Raw genomic sequence first — 13,550 nt, forward strand, 5'->3', positions numbered from 1 at the left:
GTACTGACCGTAGTTGGCAGGATTTGAACCTGCGCAGGGAAACCCCAATGGATGTCGAATCCATCGCCTTAACCACTCGGCCACAACTACATACGGTCTTGAAGGGCCTACCTTTACTAGATTGAAGAGGCTAACTTTGGAGTGCTATTCTTTACTTTTTTTGTTCAGGCCTACCATCCCAATGCCCCAATCGCCCCACTGTTCTGGACCCACAAACCATCTTTTAACAAAATTCTGGCACCCTCTCTATGGACCCTATTCCTCTGCTGGGTGCCTGCCTTAGCACACAGATCTATGCCTGCACTGTCAGGGCAGAGTGATCTCCTGACCAACAGTGAAGGCATATTTCCAGTAGGGAAGAAGGCCATAAAGCTTCTCTTCTTCAGGAGACTATGAGTCCAAGACTTGCAATGCAAGTATCTCCCTGCATCGGCTTTATTCACACTGTTGATCTTCTGCTGATCCTTGAATATATTGCCCCACCGGTAATCAGATCATCAGTCTACAGGGGGCAGCAAGGACATAATTAGGAATAGCCTCTTTAGGGGCCCTTTCACACAGGTGGCTTCCATTCTCATCACCAGGGGATCTGTGAGGTGATTGGAGCAGAGCAGGGCAGATGACAGGTCCGTGTCTGCTCAGTTTTAGCAGAGCAGACAAAGACAGACCCTGCTCTGCTCTATGGGTGGCAGGGGGTAAATGGAATCCGCTGTCTCTTTTCACTTGACTGCCACCGATCCACCTAAAGGGAAAAGGATGCAGTCCTCCTCCATTTTTTAAGCAGGCCTGACCAGACTCGGAGGAGGTATTCAGGTTTAAACGGACACAAGTCCATGTATACTTGCTAGTGCATAGGAATGCATGGACCTTCCCATCAGGTGCACCTAAAATACGACAAATGGACCTAATCTAATCGCCCATGTGAAAGGGCCCTTAGCATGCAAATTTCTATGGTGGGGATTACTCACCACTATACTAATGAGAAAAGTGTGTGGGACTTTCTCCTATTCCTTCAACATAGCGATCACCATACAGGTTTTTCTCTTTTTCCAGGCTATGGCGCATCTTCTATAATCCTGACCATACCATTGTATGAACTATGTTGTATGTTGAATACTCAAAGGCTGCTGCACTCTCTATTCTTTGTTCAATGATCCCAGCCATCATTTAACTCAGGAGATTGGACACATCTATTAATGGAATGGGATTATTGTGGGGGGACTGGGCTGGAGATTCAGCATGTATTGCAGTCAGGGCTGCTTTTTGTAATCTAGGATCCCATCAGTTGAGGTCCTCAAAAGCTATTATCCCTTAATGTAAAATAGATCTTATGTTCAATAATGATATATGATGGAACACATTACCTTAAAATGTGTTGGGGAGAGATCAAACACTTTTCTATTGTTCGGAGGGCAACTATTTGCACCATGATACCACCAACAACCCATTGGAAATACCAGCTAGAGAGACTGGTTATAAATAAGAAGATTTATGATGTAGACCGGTAAAGAAGATCTTGATTCCAAGCTCTATTATATAGGGAACATCTAAAAATATGCCTAAGAAGTAGCCTAAACATATTAGCTATTGTCTTGAGGTTGTCTGGAAAAACTGCAGTAAACTTCCTCTGCGTAGGCTCTCCCATTCCTCTAGCTTCATAGCTTTATATGTACAGTGTCAGACAATCTAAGACACTGCTGTCTCTTACTGCTAGTCGCATTAGATTTGGTCATAGTTTTCTTTTCTGGAGAGAAAGCTGCACATGACGATTTGTAGAGTAAAGATCCCCCTGCTGCTCTCACAATATCAGACCTTCGTGGGACTATCCATGAACAGACCAAAGTTGGCAGGATTATGAACCTGCGCAGGGAGACCCTAACGAATTTTGAGTCTATTGCCTTAAGCACACAGGCAGAACTAGACAAAGCTTAGCCCCACCTTTGCTACATGGTAAAGGTTAAATGGTTTTGAGAATTAAGGTATCGGGGAGCTTTGTGGCAATTAACTGTGGAGAATTGAAAAAAACAACACATAATAGCAAATGATAAAAGCAGAACATAGTCAGCAGGATTTAAACCTGCGCGGGGAGACCCCAATGGATTTCTAGTCCATCGCCTTAACCACTCGGCCACGACTACCTTCACCTTGATGGTAGGAGTGGTATTTGCAGGCTTGAGAAGTAGTAGAAAAAAACACCATTAAAGTAAAACTCAGTACAAAGTGAAGATCTAAGCACACATCTCTTGGTGAAGGTAAGTCCTCCATAAGGTTTGAATAACTAAAGAACAGACCGAAAAATACCTACAAAAAGGCATTCAAATAGATATTCAGCTTTTAAAAATATTACTTTTCAGGATATGTGAAAAACATTGTACCATACGTTCTAAACTTTTGACTTATGGCATGAAAAGTCTCTGGTCTGGAAACCTGAGAAAATGCCTATAGATGCAAGACCATGCCATTAGAAGTTCAGCTACCTGGAGACCGCTAATATCCCTTCATCCTTGCTCTATATACTCCAAAAGAGCTCCAACCTTCACGCCCCTGTGTGCTCTGTGTACGTTTTAAGTTCAAAGATGCTTTGTGGCTTATCCGAGACACTTGTTTAGATAAAAGCAGACATTTCAATATTGTAGGCATTCCTAACCTGAAGCAAGAGTATAGATGTTGTCCATGATAATTACACAAGCCACTAGTCGTACAGGAACCATAACAGCTGAAAGTCATATTATCATAAAGCAATCCAGGTACAGACCATAGTTGGCAGGATTTGAACATGCGCAGAGAAACCCCAATGGATTTCGAATCCATCGCCTTAACCACTCGGCCAAAACTACATACGGTCTTGAAGGGCCTACCTTTACTAAATTGAAGAGGCTAACTTTGGAGTGCTATTCTTTGCTTTTTTAGTTCAGGCATAACATCCCAATGCCCCAATTGCCCCACTGTTCTGGACCCACAAACCATCTTTTAACAAAATTCTGGCACCCTCTCTATGGACCCTATTCCTCTGCTGGGTGCCTGCCATAGCACACAGATCTATGCCTGCACTGTCAGGGCAGAGTGATCTCCTGACCAACAGTGAAGGCATATTTCCAGTTGGGAAGAAGGCCATAAAGCTTCTCTTCTTCAGAAGACTATGAGTCCAAGACTTGCAATGCAAGTATCTCCCTGCATCGGCTTTATTCACACTGTTGATCTTCTGCTGATCCTTGAATATATTGCCCCACCGGTAATCAGATCATTAGTCTACAGGGGGCAGCAAGGACATAATTAGGAATAGCCTCTTTAGGGGCCCTTTTACACAGGTGGCCTCCATTCTCATCACCAGGGGATCTGTGAGGTGATTGGAGCAGAGCAGGGCAGATGACAGGTCCGTGTCTGCTCAGTTTTAGCAGAGCAGACAAAGACAGACCCTGCTCTGCTCTATGGGTGGCAGGGGGTAAATGGACTCCGCTGTCTCTTTTCACTTGACTGCCACCGATCCACCTAAAGGGAAAAGGATGCAGTCCTCCTCCATTTTTTAAGCAGGGCTGACCAGACTCGGAGGAGGTATTCAGGTTTAAACGGACACAAGTCCATGTACACTTGCTAGTGCATAGGAATGCATGGACCTTCCCATCAGGTGCACCTAAAATATGACAAATGGACCTGATCTAATCGCCCATGTGAAAGGGCCCTTAGCATGCAAATTTCTATGGTGGGGATTACTCACCACTATACTAATGAGAAAAGTGTGTGGGACTTTCTCCTATTCCATCAACATAGCGATCACCTACAGGTTTTTCTCTTTTTCCAGGCTATGGCGCATCTTCTATAATCCTGACCATACCATTGTATGAACTATGTTGTATGTTGAATACTCAAAGGCTGCTGCACTCTCTATTCTTTGTTCAATGATCCTAGCAATCATTTAACTCAGGAGATTGGACACATCTATTAATGGAATGGGATTATTGTGGGGGGACTGGGCTGGAGATTCAGCATGTATTGCAGTCAGGGCTGCTTTTTGTAATCTAGGATCCCATCAGTTGAGGCCCTCAAAAGCTATTATCCCTTAATGTAAAATAGATCTTATGTTCAATAATGATATATGATGGAACGCATTACCTTAAAATGTGTTGGAGAGAGATCAAACACTTTTCTATTGTTCGGAGGGCAACTATTTGCACCATGATACCACCAACAACCCATTGGAAATACCAGCTAGAGAGACTGGTTATAAATAAGAAGATTTATGATGTAGACCGGTAAAGAAGATCTTGATTCCAAGCTCTATTATATAGGGAACATCTAAAAATATGCCTAAGAAGTAGCCTAAACATATTAGCTATTGTCTTGAGGTTGTCTGGAAAAACTGCAGTAAACTTCCTCTGCGTAGGCTCTCCCATTCCTCTAGCTTCATAGCTGTATATGTACAGTGTCAGACAATCTAAGACACTGCTGTCTCTTACTGCTAGTCGCATTAGATTTGGTCATGGTTTTCTTTGCTGGAGAGAAAGCTGCACATGACGATTTGTAGAGTAAAGATCCCCCTGCTGCTCTCACAATATCAGACCTTTGTGGGACTATCCATGAACAGTCCAAAGTTGGCAGGATTATGAACCTGCGCAGGGAGACCCTAACGAATTTTGAGTCTATTGCCTTAAGCACACAGGCACAACTAGACAAAGCTTAGCCCCACCTTTGCTACATGGTAAAGGTTAAATGGTTTTGAGAATTAAGGTATCGGGGAGCTTTGTGGCAATTAACTGTGGAGAATTGAAAAAAACAACACATAATAGCAAATGATAAAAGCAGAACGTAGTAAGCAGGATTTGAACCTGCGCTGGGAGACCCCAATGGATTTCTAGTCCATCGCCTTAACCACTCGGCCACGACTACCTTCACCTCGATGGTAGGTGTGCTATTTGCAGGCTTGAGAAGTAGTAGAAAAAAACACCATTAAAGTAAAACTCAGTACAAAGTGAAGATCTAAGCCAGTGGTTCTTAACCTGGGTTCGATCGAACCCCAGGGGTTCGGTGAGTCAGTCTCGCGGGTTCGGCGGAGATCAAAACACACCCCTCCTGACACCCAATAGTATGTCCTCCCAACCCCCCCAGTGTGTGCCCTCCTGATACCCCATGGTATGCCCTCCCAACACCTCCCCCCCAGTGTGTGCCCTCCTGACACCCCATGGTATGCCCTCCCACCCCCACCCCCAGTCACACTGATTTGCAGTAAATATTCATTATGTTTTTGTTTTTGTGTGAAAATCATGTTTTAATCATGGTTTTGTTCTTTACTGGTTTTGTTCATTTTGTGCACCTATGTATAAATATATACCCAAATATATACCTATGTTTTGAATTTGAAAAAATCATATTTTATTTTTCCAATTAAGAAGGGTTCGGTGAATGCACATATGAAACTGGTGGGGTTCAGTACCTCCAACAAGGTTAAGAACCACTGATCTAAGCACACATCTCTTGGTGAAGGTAAGTCCTCCATAAGGTTTGAATAACTAAAGAACAGACCGACAAATACCTACAAAAAGGCATTCAATTAGATATTCAGCTTTTAAAAATATTACTTTTCAGGATATGTGAAAAACATTGTACCATACGTTCTAAACTTTTGGCTTATGGCATGAAAAGCCTCTGGTCTGTAAACCTGAGAAAATGCCTATAGATGCAAGACCATGCCATTAGAAGTTCAGCTACCTGGAGACCGCTAATATCCCTTCATCCTTGCTCTATATACTCCAAAAGAGCTCCAACCTTCACGCCCCTGTGTGCTCTGTGTACGTTTTAAGTTCAAAGATGCTTTGTGGCTTATCCGAGACACTTGTTTAGATAAAAGCAGACATTTCAATATTGTAGGCATTCCTAACCTGAAGCAAGAGTATAGATGTTGTCCATGATAATTACACAAGCCACTAGTCGTACAGAAACCAATTACTGCTGAAAGTCATATTATCATAAAGCAATCAAGGTACAGACCGTAGTTAACAGGATTTGAACCAGCGCAGGGAAACCCCAATGGATTTCGAATCCATCGCCTTAACCACTCGGCCACAACTACATACGGTTTTGAAGGGCCTACCTTTACTAGATTGAAGAGGCTAACTTTGGAGTGCTATTCTTTGCTTTTTTTGTTCAGGCCTACCATCCCAATGCCCCAATCGACCCACTGTTCTGGACCCACAAACCATCTTTTAACAAAATTCTGGCACCCTCTCTATGGACCCTATTCCTCTGCTGGGTGCCTGCCTTAGCACACAGATCTATGCCTGCACTGTCAGGGCAGAGTGATCTCCTGACCAACAGTGAAGGCATATTTCCAGTAGGGAAGAAGGCCATAAAGCTTCTCTTCTTCAGAAGACTATGAGTCCAAGACTTGCAATGCAAGTATCTCCCTGCATCGGCTTTATTCACACTGTTGATCTTCTGCTGATCCTTGAATATATTGCCCCACCGGTAATCAGATCATCAGTCTACAGGGGGCAGCAAGGACATAATTAGGAATAGCCTCTTTAGGGGCCCTTTCACACAGGTGGCTTCCATTCTCATCACCAGGGGATCTGTGAGGTGATTGGAGCAGAGCAGGGCAGATGACAGGTCTGTGTCTGCTCAGTTTTAGCAGAGCAGACAAAGACAGACCCTGCTCTGCTCTATGGGTGACAGGGGGTAAATGGAATCCGCTGTCTCTTTTCACTTGACTGCCACCGATCCACCTAAAGGGAAAAGGATGCAGTCCTCCTCCATTTTTTAAGCAGGCCTGACCAGACTCGGAGGAGGTATTCAGGTTTAAACGGACACAAGTCCATGTATACTTGCTAGTGCATAGGAATGCATGGACCTTCCCATCAGGTGCACCTAAAATACGACAAATGGACCTAATCTAATCGCCCATGTGAAAGGGCCCTTAGCATGCAAATTTCTATGGTGGGGATTACTCACCACTATACTAATGAGAAAAGTGTGTGGGACTTTCTCCTATTCCATCAACATAGCGATCACCATACAGGTTTTTCTCTTTTTCCAGGCTATGGCGCATCTTCTATAATCCTGACCATACCATTGTATGAACTATGTTGTATGTTGAATACTCAAAGGCTGCTGCACTCTCTATTCTTTGTTCAATGATCCCAGCCATCATTTAACTCAGGAGATTGGACACATCTATTAATGGAATGGGATTATTGTGGGGGGACTGGGCTGGAGATTCAGCATGTATTGCAGTCAGGGCTGCTTTTTGTAATTTAGGATCCCATCAGTTGAGGTCCTCAAAAGCTATTATCCCTTAATGTAAAATAGATCTTATGTTCAATAATGATATATGATGGAACACATTACCTTAAAATGTGTTGGAGAGAGATCAAACACTTTTCTATTGTTCGGAGGGCAACTATTTGCACCGTGATACCACCAACAACCCATTGGAAATACCAGCTAGAGAGACTGGTTATAAATAAGAAGATTTATGATGTAGACCGGTAAAGAAGATCTTGATTCCAAGCTCCATTATATAGGGAACATCTAAAAATATGCCTAAGAAGTAGCCTAAACATATTAGCTATTGTCTTGAGGTTGTCTGGAAAAACTGCAGTAAACTTCCTCTGCGTAGGCTCTCCCATTCCTCTAGCTTCATAGCTGTATATGTACAGTGTCAGACAATCTAAGACACTGCTGTCTCTTACTGCTAGTCGCATTAGATTTGGTCATGGTTTTCTTTGCTGGAGAGAAAGCTGCACATGACGATTTGTAGAGTAAAGATCCCCCTGCTGCTCTCACAATATCAGACCTTTGTGGGACTATCCATGAACAGACCAAAGTTGGCAGGATTATGAACCTGCGCAGGGAGACCCTAACGAATTTTGAGTCTATTGCCTTAAGCACACAGGCACAACTAGACAAAGCTTAGCCCCACCTTTGCTACATGGTAAAGGTTAAATGGTTTTGAGAATTAAGGTATCGGGGAGCTTTGTGGCAATTAACTGTGGAGAATTGAAAAAAACAACACATAATAGCAAATGATAAAAGCAGAACGTAGTCGGCAGGATTTAAACCTGCGCGGGGAGACCCCAATGGATTTCTAGTCCATCGCCTTAACCACTCGGCCACGACTACCTTCACCTTGATGGTAGGTGTGCTATTTGCAGGCTTGAGAAGTAGTAGAAAAAAACACCATTAAAGTAAAACTCAGTACAAAGTGAAGATCTAAGCACACATCTCTTGGTGAAGGTAAGTCCTCCATAAGGTTTGAATAACTAAAGAACAGACCGAAAAATACCTACAAAAAGGCATTCAATTAGATATTCAACTTTTAAAAATATTACTTTTCAGGATATGTGAAAAACATTGTACCATACGTTCTAAACTTTTGGCTTATGGCATGAAAAGCCTCTGGTCTGGAAACCTGAGAAAATGCCTATAGATGCAAGACCATGCCATTAGAAGTTCAGCTACCTGGAGACCGCTAATATCCCTTCATCCTTGCTCTATATACTCCAAAAGTGCTCCAACCTTCACGCCCCTGTGTGCTCTGTGTACGTTTTAAGTTCAAAGATGCTTTGTGGCTTATCCGAGACACTTGTTTAGATAAAAGCAGACATTTCAATATTGTAGGCATTCCTAACCTGAAGCAAGAGTATAGATGTTGTCCATGATAATTACACAAGCCACTAGTCGTACAGAAACCAATTACTGCTGAAAGTCATATTATCATAAAGCAATCAAGGTACAGACCGTAGTTAACAGGATTTGAACCAGCGCAGGGAAACCCCAATGGATTTCGAATCCATCGCCTTAACCACTCGGCCACAACTACATACGGTTTTGAAGGGCCTACCTTTACTAGATTGAAGAGGCTAACTTTGGAGTGCTATTCTTTGCTTTTTTTGTTCAGGCCTACCATCCCAATGCCCCAATCGACCCACTGTTCTGGACCCACAAACCATCTTTTAACAAAATTCTGGCACCCTCTCTATGGACCCTATTCCTCTGCTGGGTGCCTGCCTTAGCACACAGATCTATGCCTGCACTGTCAGGGCAGAGTGATCTCCTGACCAACAGTGAAGGCATATTTCCAGTAGGGAAGAAGGCCATAAAGCTTCTCTTCTTCAGAAGACTATGAGTCCAAGACTTGCAATGCAAGTATCTCCCTGCATCGGCTTTATTCACACTGTTGATCTTCTGCTGATCCTTGAATATATTGCCCCATCGGTAATCAGATCATCAGTCTACAGGGGGCAGCAAGGACATAATTAGGAATAGCCTCTTTAGGGGCCCTTTCACACAGGTGGCTTCCATTCTCATCACCAGGGGATCTGTGAGGTGATTGGAGCAGAGCAGGGCAGATGACAGGTCCGTGTCTGCTCAGTTTTAGCTGAGCAGACAAAGACAGACCCTGCTCTGCTCTATGGGTGGCAGGGGGTAAATGGAATCCGCTGTCTCTTTTCACTTGACTGCCACCGATCCACCTAAAGGGAAAAGGATGCAGTCCTCCTCCATTTTTTAAGCAGGCCTGACCAGACTCGGAGGAGGTATTTAGGTTTAAACGGACACAAGTCCATGTATACTTGCTAGTGCATAGGAATGCATGGACCTTCCCATCAGGTGCACCTAAAATACGACAAATGGACCTAATCTAATCGCCCATGTGAAAGGGCCCTTAGCATGCAAATTTCTATGGTGGGGATTACTCACCACTATACTAATGAGAAAAGTGTGTGGGACTTTCTCCTATTCCATCAACATAGCGATCACCATACAGGTTTTTCTCTTTTTCCAGGCTATGGCGCATCTTCTATAATCCTGACCATACCATTGTATGAACTATGTTGTATGTTGAATACTCAAAGGCTGCTGCACTCTCTATTCTTTGTTCAATGATCCCAGCCATCATTTAACTCAGGAGATTGGACACATCTATTAATGGAATGGGATTATTGTGGGGGGACTGGGCTGGAGATTCAGCATGTATTGCAGTCAGGGCTGCTTTTTGTAATCTAGGATCCCATCAGTTGAGGTCCTCAAAAGCTATTATCCCTTAATGTAAAATAGATCTTATGTTCAATAATGATATATGATGGAACACATTACCTTAAAATGTGTTGGGGAGAGATCAAACATTTTTCTATTGTTCGGAGGGCAACTATTTGCACCATGATACCACCAACAACCCATTGGAAATACCAGCTAGAGAGACTGGTTATAAATAAGAAGATTTATGATGTAGACCGGTAAAGAAGATCTTGATTCCAAGCTCTATTATATAGGGAACATCTAAAAATATGCCTAAGAAGTAGCCTAAACATATTAGCTATTGTCTTGAGGTTGTCTGGAAAAACTGCAGTAAACTTCCTCTGCGTAGGCTCTCCCATTCCTCTAGCTTTATAGCTGTATATGTACAGTGTCAGACAATCTAAGACACTGCTGTCTCTTACTGCTAGTCGCATTAGATTTGGTCATGGTTTTCTTTGCTGGAGAGAAAGCTGCACATGACGATTTGTAGAGTAAAGATCCCCCTGCTGCTCTCACAATATCAGACCTTTGTGGGACTATCCATGAACAGACCAAAGTTGGCAGGATTATGAACCTGCGCAGGGAGACCCTAACGAATTTTGAGTCTATTGCCTTAAGCACACAGGCAGAACTAGACAAAGCTTAGCCCCACCTTTGCTACATGGTAAAGGTTAAATGGTTTTGAGAATTAAGGTATCGGGGAGCTTTGTGGCAATTAACTGTGGAGAATTGAAAAAAACAACACATAATAGCAAATGATAAAAGCAGAACGTAGTCGGCAGGATTTGAACCTGCGCGGGGAGACCCCAATGGATTTCTAGTCCATCGCCTTAACCACTCGGCCACGACTACCTTCACCTTGATGGTAGGTGTGCTATTTGCAGGCTTGAGAAGTAGTAGAAAAAAACACCATTAAAGTAAAACTCAGTACAAAGTGAAGATCTAAGCACACATCTCTTGGTGAAGGTAAGTCCTCCATAAGGTTTGAATAACTAAAGAACAGACCGAAAAATACCTACAAAAAGGCATTCAATTAGATATTCAGCTTTTAAAAATATTACTTTTCAGGATATGTGAAAAACATTGTACCATACGTTCTAAACTTTTGGCTTATGGCATGAAAAGCCTCTGGTCTGGAAACCTGAGAAAATGCCTATAGATGCAAGACCATGCCATTAGAAGTTCAGCTACCTGGAGACCGCTAATATCCCTTCATCCTTGCTCTATATACTCCAAAAGTGCTCCAACCTTCACGCCCCTGTGTGCTCTGTGTACGTTTTAAGTTCAAAGATGCTTTGTGGCTTATCCGAGACACTTGTTTAGATAAAAGCAGACATTTCAATATTGTAGGCATTCCTAACCTGAAGCAAGAGTATAGATGTTGTCCATGATAATTACACAAGCCACTAGTCGTACAGAAACCAATTACTGCTGAAAGTCATATTATCATAAAGCAATCAAGGTACAGACCGTAGTTGGCAGGATTTGAACATGCGCAGGGAAACCCCAATGGATTTCGAATCCATCGCCTTAACCACTCGGCCACAACTACATACGGTCTTGAAGGGCCTACCTTTACTAGATTGAAGAGGCTAACTTTGGAGTGCTATTCTTTGCTTTTTTTGTTCAGGCCTACCATCCCAATGCCCCAATCGCCCCACTGTTCTGGACCCACAAACCATCTTTTAACAAAATTCTGGCACCCTCTCTATGGACCCTATTCCTCTGCTGGGTGCCTGCCTTAGCACACAGATCTATGCCTGCACTGTCAGGGCAGAGTGATCTCCTGACCAACAGTGAAGGCATATTTCCAGTAGGGAAGAAGGCCATAAAGCTTCTCTTCTTCAGAAGACTATGAGTCCAAGACTTGCAATGCAAGTATCTCCCTACATCGGCTTTATTCACACTGTTGATCTTCTGCTGATCCTTGAATATATTGCCCCACCGGTAATCAGATCATCAGTCTACAGGGGGCAGCAAGGACATAATTAGGAATAGCCTCTTTAGGGGCCCTTTCACACAGGTGGCTTCCATTCTCATCACCAGGGGATCTGTGAGGTGATTGGAGCAGAGCAGGGCAGATGACAGGTCCATGTCTGCTCAGTTTTAGCAGAGCAGACAAAGACAGACCCTGCTCTGCTCTATGGGTGGCAGGGGGTAAATGGAATCCGCTGTCTCTTTTCACTTGACTGCCACCGATCCACCTAAAGGGAAAAGGATGCAGTCCTCCTCCATTTTTTAAGCAGGCCTGACCAGACTCGGAGGAGGTATTCAGGTTTAAACGGACACAAGTCCATGTATACTTGCTAGTGCATAGGAATGCATGGACCTTCCCATCAGGTGCACCTAAAATACGACAAATGGACCTAATCTAATCGCCCATGTGAAAGGGCCCTTAGCATGCAAATTTCTATGGTGGGGATTACTCACCACTATACTAATGAGAAAAGTGTGTGGGACTTTCTCCTATTCCATCAACATAGCGATCACCATACAGGTTTTTCTCTTTTTCCAGGCTATGGCGCATCTTCTATAATCCTGACCATACCATTGTATGAACTATGTTGTATGTTGAATACTCAAAGGCTGCTGCACTCTCTATTCTTTGTTCAATGATCCCAGCCATCATTTAACTCAGGAGATTGGACACATCTATTAATGGAATGGGATTATTGTGGGGGGACTGGGCTGGAGATTCAGCATGTATTGCAGTCAGGGCTGCTTTTTGTAATCTAGGATCCCATCAGTTGAGGTCCTCAAAAGCTATTATCCCTTAATGTAAAATAGATCTTATGTTCAATAATGATATATGATGGAACACATTACCTTAAAATGTGTTGGGGAGAGATCAAACACTTTTCTATTGTTCGGAGGGCAACTATTTGCACCGTGATACCACCAACAACCCATTGGAAATACCAGCTAGAGAGACTGGTTATAAATAAGAAGATTTATGATGTAGACCGGTAAAGAAGATCTTGATTCCAAGCTCTATTATATAGGGAACATCTAAAAATATGCCTAAGAAGTAGCCTAAACATATTAGCTATTGTCTTGAGGTTGTCTGGAAAAACTGCAGTAAACTTCCTCTGCGTAGGCTCTCCCATTCCTCTAGCTTTATAGCTGTATATGTACAGTGTCAGACAATCTAAGACACTGCTGTCTCTTACTGCTAGTCGCATTAGATTTGGTCATGGTTTTCTTTGCTGGAGAGAAAGCTGCACATGACGATTTGTAGAGTAAAGATCCCCCTGCTGCTCTCACAATATCAGACCTTTGTGGGACTATCCATGAACAGACCAAAGTTGGCAGGATTATGAACCTGCGCAGGGAGACCCTAACGAATTTTGAGTCTATTGCCTTAAGCACACAGGCACAACTAGACAAAGCTTAGCCCCACCTTTGCTACATGGTAAAGGTTAAATGGTTTTGAGAATTAAGGTATCGGGGAGCTTTGTGGCAATTAACTGTGGAGAATTGAAAAAAACAACACATAATAGCAAATGATAAAAGCAGAACGTAGTCGGCAGGATTTGAACCTG

Source organism: Pelophylax lessonae, assembly GCF_965119305.1.
Source record: "Pelophylax lessonae genome assembly, chromosome: 3".
Classification (NCBI taxonomy): domain Eukaryota; kingdom Metazoa; phylum Chordata; class Amphibia; order Anura; family Ranidae; genus Pelophylax; species Pelophylax lessonae.